The sequence below is a fragment of the Cricetulus griseus genome, chromosome 5, assembly GCF_003668045.3.
Source record: "Cricetulus griseus strain 17A/GY chromosome 5, alternate assembly CriGri-PICRH-1.0, whole genome shotgun sequence".
NCBI classification, from domain to species: domain Eukaryota; kingdom Metazoa; phylum Chordata; class Mammalia; order Rodentia; family Cricetidae; genus Cricetulus; species Cricetulus griseus.
The window spans coordinates 55,178,352-55,184,666 of record NC_048598.1 but is presented as its reverse complement, the minus strand read 5'-3'; the positions used below and the strand labels follow the sequence as shown (position 1 = coordinate 55,184,666).

At 41.3% G+C, this 6,315-nt stretch overlaps 1 long non-coding RNA gene across 1 annotated transcript; it reads right to left on the bottom strand.

Annotated features, from left to right (window-relative positions):
• Positions 1–220: 220 nt before the first annotated feature.
• LOC118238901 lies at positions 221–5,357 on the bottom strand. Its single transcript, XR_004770311.1, has 3 exons — positions 4,953–5,357; positions 2,323–2,418; positions 221–1,336 (listed from the first exon to the last, which is right to left on the bottom strand). It is a non-coding gene; the product is annotated as an uncharacterized LOC118238901 (long non-coding RNA).
• Between the last annotated feature and the right edge of the window lie 958 nt (positions 5,358–6,315).

The window sequence follows — 6,315 nt, the reverse complement described above, 5'->3', positions numbered from 1 at the left end:
ATGACCTGTACCTAACACACAGCCACTACTGCTCCACTGCTACTATAGCCTTCCAGACAGGGATGAAGATTCTCCAAGGGGGACTGTGGAGTGGCTCAGAAGGCAAGAGTACTTGCTGTGCTCAAATCTCCAGCACTCACATAAAAAAAACAAACTTGGCTGCATGTGCCTGTGTTAATCCTGAGATTCGTGAGAGATAAACTAGTTCCACAGATTTGAGTCAAATTTGAAGCAAGCTTTAATTAAATACTGGCCAGGAAGAAGGATTCCAGCCAGGACCACCCCTGGGTTCCCAGGGAATGGCTAAGGGTCATGTTTTGCATGGGGCTTAAAAAGGCAAAACCCATAATTCACTGCATTTCCCATCTGGTCCAATCAGGGTCAAGGATACATCTTGATGTATTTCCTGCCAGTGAACCTCCCACCCACATGTGATCAAGCACATCCAGTGCAGATAATCAAACAAACTTGTTTGGGGGAGTGAAAACATGTGGCTTGCTATGTCCCAAGAACTACAACTCCCAGCTTTCCAGGAAATTGTCTTGTCCTTAGGCAAGTTGGGCTTACAGGTTAACTTTGGCTAGTACATTCCCCGCTTGAGTTGTATCCTGAGTTAAATCCTTGATTCTATGATGGATACCTTTTATATTGGGATGTAATAGCCATCAGCTTAATGGTACCCAGATAGGAAACAGAAGGGTCAAAGGCCCTGTGATACCTGACATCAGTTACTATTTAGAAAGCCTGGAAATGAACAGGACATCAGTCATTTTTTTTTTTCATTTCAGTCCCCCTTTTGCAACGTTTTTTTGAGTGGAGCCAGATTACAACCCAAATGGTTTTTGTAGAAACAATCATTTTCTCTTAAAGCTATATGTCTCCATGTTCTACATAAATCAGGCCAAATACCCTATCATATTGTAGAACTATTTTAGTTAATGAATCAACCTGTTTATAAATCTGGGCCCATTTTCCTGGTATGCCAGTTGGTATTAAAGGTAGCTATTTTGTTCCCTATGCCAGGGTGCTTTGTTTTGAGTAAGCATTTCAGCCTGTAAGGGGATGAGGGATGATGTATCCACCTGCAACTACTTTCAGCTGAAACTAAGACTAAGCCCAGGAAGGCTAAAAGGCTAGTCAAAGCCTAGGAAGGGATTCAGTAGGATCCAATAGGATGTTTGTCAGCAGCGTCTGGTTAGCTGACCCAGCTGAAGAGACAGGGAGCCATCCCATTGGCTGAACTGGTCCATATCCGCTGTCAGCAAGGTCCATAGCTCAGCAGTTTGCAGTCCACAGTTGATCCCTGGATAGTGTCTGCAGGCCAAGTGGAAATCGGCTGAGACAAATAAGGACAGAAGTTAAAGTTTAACAACTTGAAAGGAAAATCTTACATTTCCTAGTATTTGGGGAAGCAGAAGAGTCCCAATACCAGGGGAGAGATCCCTCCCTCCGAAATAAGCAGATGGGGAAACTTAGGTTGTATTTATCTGGAGTCCCTTCAACCTGTGAGAGATGGATCCAAGTCTATGATTCCCTTGACTCCCTGAAGCTTACATTAATTTTTAGTTTAAAAAAAGATGAAAGTTTTAGATATATGAACGTTATCAGTGTTTTCTAATAATTTACTTAACCTTTATTTTATGTGCGTTAGAGTAACATCTGGAACTAGAGTAACAAACAGTTGTAAGCTGCCTTGTGGGTGCTGGGAATTGAACCTGGGTCCTCTGGAAGAACAGTAAGAGCTCTTAACTGCTGAGTCATCTCTCCAGCCCCATTATCAGTGTTTGTAATCTGTACTGAAATCCACATTGTAGAAAAAGCAGCTAACAGATGTCTGTTAGAAGTTTCTCAGTATAACAATTAACGGGGGGGGGGGAGGTTTGAAACATTTTCCATTTTTTAAATATATCTCAAATTATTTTTTAGACCTTTAGAACTTAAATGGGTTTTAAACCTTTTTCTTTCCATCTAATCATTTAGCAGCGACATGAGTCATTATGACCAAGAGCAATCAATCATTGCAAGGTGTGTTTCTTTAGTGAAAAGTTACATCTGAAACCTGTTTATCCTTTAATATAAAGACTGTTAGCAAAACAAACATGTCTGCCTTTTCTTAACAAAAGACCTGGTAGCTGTATTTTAACTAACAAGGTGGCTGGAGCCTTGGGGGAAGGAACTGATTGCCCGATGCTGCCTAGCTGACAAAGCTACAGTTAGCCTAGATGTCAATGCCATCAGAGATCTGAGAAGGATAAATTACAGCAGGAAGTATAATCCAAATGGCCTCTGTATCAGTTAAAATGACAGAGACTAGTCCATTACCTAGACAGTCATTCCAGGCTCCTGTAGTATCCATAGCTTTGTTTTGGAGGGCAGCATCAGTCTTAGGCTGCCAGGCCCAGAAGATGAGAGGCTTCCCTGTGAAGGAGGAGCATGGGTGAAACTGACCTTACTTTGTCTAGGCAAATCGGAGCAATCCACTCTCCAGTGTCCTGCTTGTCCACAGTTTGGACCAGGTCCTGGTGGTGGGCCAGGTCCTGATGGTGGGCCAGGCACTGGGGCAGTCTCGATTAGTGTTTAGTTACCACAATCCAGGTGGAATCATCATCACGCGCCTGTCATCTTCTTTGGGACCTTGGGGGTCACTGATAGGAGCAGGAGGTCTCTGTCTACCATAGTAAGCTTTTCCATTAAACATCTTAAATGTCGTATTCAGCAGATATCTGACAAGTTTGAGAACCATTATCTATTTAAGTATATGAGTTAAACAAACCTTGGTTGTTTTTAGGCTATACCTTGAAAACATATACAGGAGGCTAAACCAATCTTTTTCCTGTAATTAATTACATTAGTACTTAACATGACTACAGATATAGTTCTGAACATATTAAGGCTTAATCACCTTTAACAGTTCATAATAAAAAATAACAATTTCTGAATTGAAGCTCTTTTTAGTATCAAAACAAAACTTTAAATCATGAATACAGACCACACGGAGACGGCAACTACTTTCCTGGTCCTTACACAGTGCACCATTACAGAATATCATAGTTTCCTGTATGACTCAGTTTCAAAATAGCTGAAGACGAGGAGGTCAGACATTCATTCTTAAGCCAGTCTCGTAGCCTGAATATACCCGAGGTCAGGAGAGAACCTTTGCCAGACTGCTTAGGTCATTGTCATATTGCATCATATGATAGGAACACCTCAGTCTCTGGTGTTTAGTGTTTGGTGCTCATAGCTGTGGCCCTAATTTTTAGCCTTTTATTAATCTATTTATCAAGATTATATAACAACATCATAGTAAAATATCTTACGAACTTAAAATATTCCATAACCTTATAAACTTAAATATTTTAAAGGCTGTTCCTTTAAAAAATATCCAGTTGTTTTTTTCCATTTACATTTTCTGTAAAATTCCAAAATTTCCTCTTAAGGGAGTTTAAAATCTCTCAACTGTATTGTAGTGAGAGATCCAAACAGTCTTACCTGTGGCACTGACCATCCCTGTTTGGGCGTGGTCACAGGTGCATATGTGAGCATGTGGTATTTGGTTTGGGGTCCCAGACAGGCTTGCTCTCTCTTTTGGCTCTGGTTGGGACACAGAGAGCAGTTGGGTGTGGATCCTTGGAACTAGAACTTTCGGATCATCCATTTCTCATGTAAGTGACTTCTCCCCGAATAAAATTAACCTATATTTAAGCTAGTCCCATGTATCTTAATCTGTACATCTACAATATCAAAATAAGGTACCATTTTTACATGGCACAACCATAATCTGCACAAGGTGAAACCAAGCTCCAACCGTATAAATGATTCAATGCTCAATATTTGGGATTCCTCCAGGGCTTTTCCAAGGGGCTTGGGTCACTCTCTGATCTCACCCTCTGCATCATACACAGAGGGCTTTCTAGGTCCTAGATGGTTACATATCATCGCAGCTGGTGTTTTTGGTGACTATAACATGACACTAGTGTCTCCAAAACTGCTAGGGTCCCCTGCCATGCACTGGCAAGCCTCAGGTGTTCTCCATGATCCCTTCATGTCTTTAAAACAAACACCACCTGGGTGACTCTTATGTTACAAAGTTTGGCTGCCAGCAAGGTACACTCTTGTATATGAACACACTGAGGTACCATTTTAATAACATTAAATAAGCATTGTTTTTAAAATCCTATCTTTCATAAACGTTTTCAGGAAAGGACAGGAATTATCATATAAAAATCCATCCCAATCTAAAGTATCTTAGAGATCTGTTGTCTCCTTGGTCAGCCCACATCATATGGTTACCCTTAATGAAGATGGCAGTCAAGCCATATGACATCTTTCTTCTCCAACTCTATCAAAGATGGCTGTCAACCTTGTGGCTGCCTAAGGATGGTGGCAGGCCTGTGTTGGTTATATCCCAAAATGGAATCATGCCAAATGGTTCCTTGAAGATTACCTATGCATAGATTTTTTTTTTTTAGCTATCAGCCCCATGTTACAAGTTTTGAATGAACTTTTTATTTACCATATTCAATAAATTTACAAATCCTGAGGTATAGAAAGGTCATATAACAGTTTTAGGAAATTAAATGAAATTGATAATTCCTTTAGCTGTTCTGCTTTGCTCTTTTCTCCATGCTCTTGACCCTGGACATATAGACTTTGAAAGTGTGCCTGCTGAGAAAGGGAGAGGCACAATCCAATTCCAGAGCCAGCTTTTCAGTCAAGTAGAACAGCATAAATCAACTTTAATATTATCCATCTCCAAATTAGATCCAGTGGCCAGAAACTTGGAGATAAATTTTAACCCTCCCCCCTATCATTGGCTGCAACAGAAACAACTGAGATATAACAAAGAAACACAGAACACCGTAAGCTCACACATTCAAGAGAGACCAGTCAGAAACAAACACGTGATGGCCATGTTCATACATAGAAAGCAGACAGACAAAAACTTTTCGTACCTTCTGCAGTGTTGTAATTCCCCTGGGAAGGGGTGGAATGGAATCTTCTGAATCAGCCTGAAGTTGTAAGAGCAGTGACTTGGCAATCTCACGAACCATCACGGTGGCTAAAGTGGCTAAAGAAGATGGCACTGGAGTTGGAGCTCCAATTGTACAGTGGTGCTGTGTTGGAGATGGGGATGAAGCAGGCCCACCTGCTGGCTTCTGCATGGGCCCTGAGTTTTTCTTCAAAGATGCCCATTGAGCCCCATGCTGCCAAAGCTCTGTCATTTCTGGAGTGACCTTTTGTAGCAGTGCTCCAGCTTATTACTTTTGCCATTTGTCCATCCAGTTGCCCAGAGTCAGAGAGACAGGTACAGACATAAGATACAGCCAAGGCAACAACAGAAAACACAGAGTCAGATGACAACAGAAAGCATGAACAATTGGAGTAGTTTAGAGGTCCTCCAGTCTGACCAAGAGAAATTCTCTTTTTTTAAGATTTTATTTATTTATTGTGTATACAATATTCTGCTTCCATGTATATCTGCACACCAGAAGAGGGCACCAAATCTCATAACAGATGGTTGTGAGCCACCATGTGGTTGCTGGGAATTGAACTCAGGACCTCTGGAAGAGCAGTCAGTGCTCTTAACCTCTGAGCCATCTCTCTAGCCTGAGAAATTCTCTTAACAAATGAATTTAGGTGAAATAGTTGGGTTTTTTTCCTCTCATCTCGCTGGGGCCTCCAAATGTTAATCCCAAGAGTCATGGGAGATAAACTTGTTCCACAATTTTAAGCCAAATTTAAAACAAGCTTTAGCTAAATACTGGCCAGGAAGGACTCCAGCCAGGTCCACTCCTGGGTTCCCAGGGGATGGTTATGAGTCACTTTTTCAGGGGCTTAAAATGGCAAAACCCATAACTCACTGTGTTTCCCATCATGTCCAATCAGGAGCAAACATACTTCCTGATGTATTCCCTGCCTATGTACCTCCCACCCACATGCGATCATGCATATTCTGTGCAGATGGCTCAAAAAAACTTGTTCAGGTGAGTTAAGACATGTGGCTTATTATTTCCCAAGAGCTACAACTCCCAGCATTCCATGAAGTTATCTTGTCATTAGGCAAGTATGGTTTACTGGTTAACTTTGGCTCTTACAGCTATAACTCCAGAACTAGTTGACAGAGACAGGCAGATCCCAGGAGTTCAGTGGCCAGCAATCCCAGCAGAAAAGGATGAGTCTTAGTTTCAGTAAAAAACTTCGAATAAGATAGAAAATGATAGAGTGGGATACTGGATCCTCCTCTGGTCTCTGCAAGTATGTATGTGCAGGCTCATCCTCATGCACACACAAACATTACAGATTAATTAAATAAAA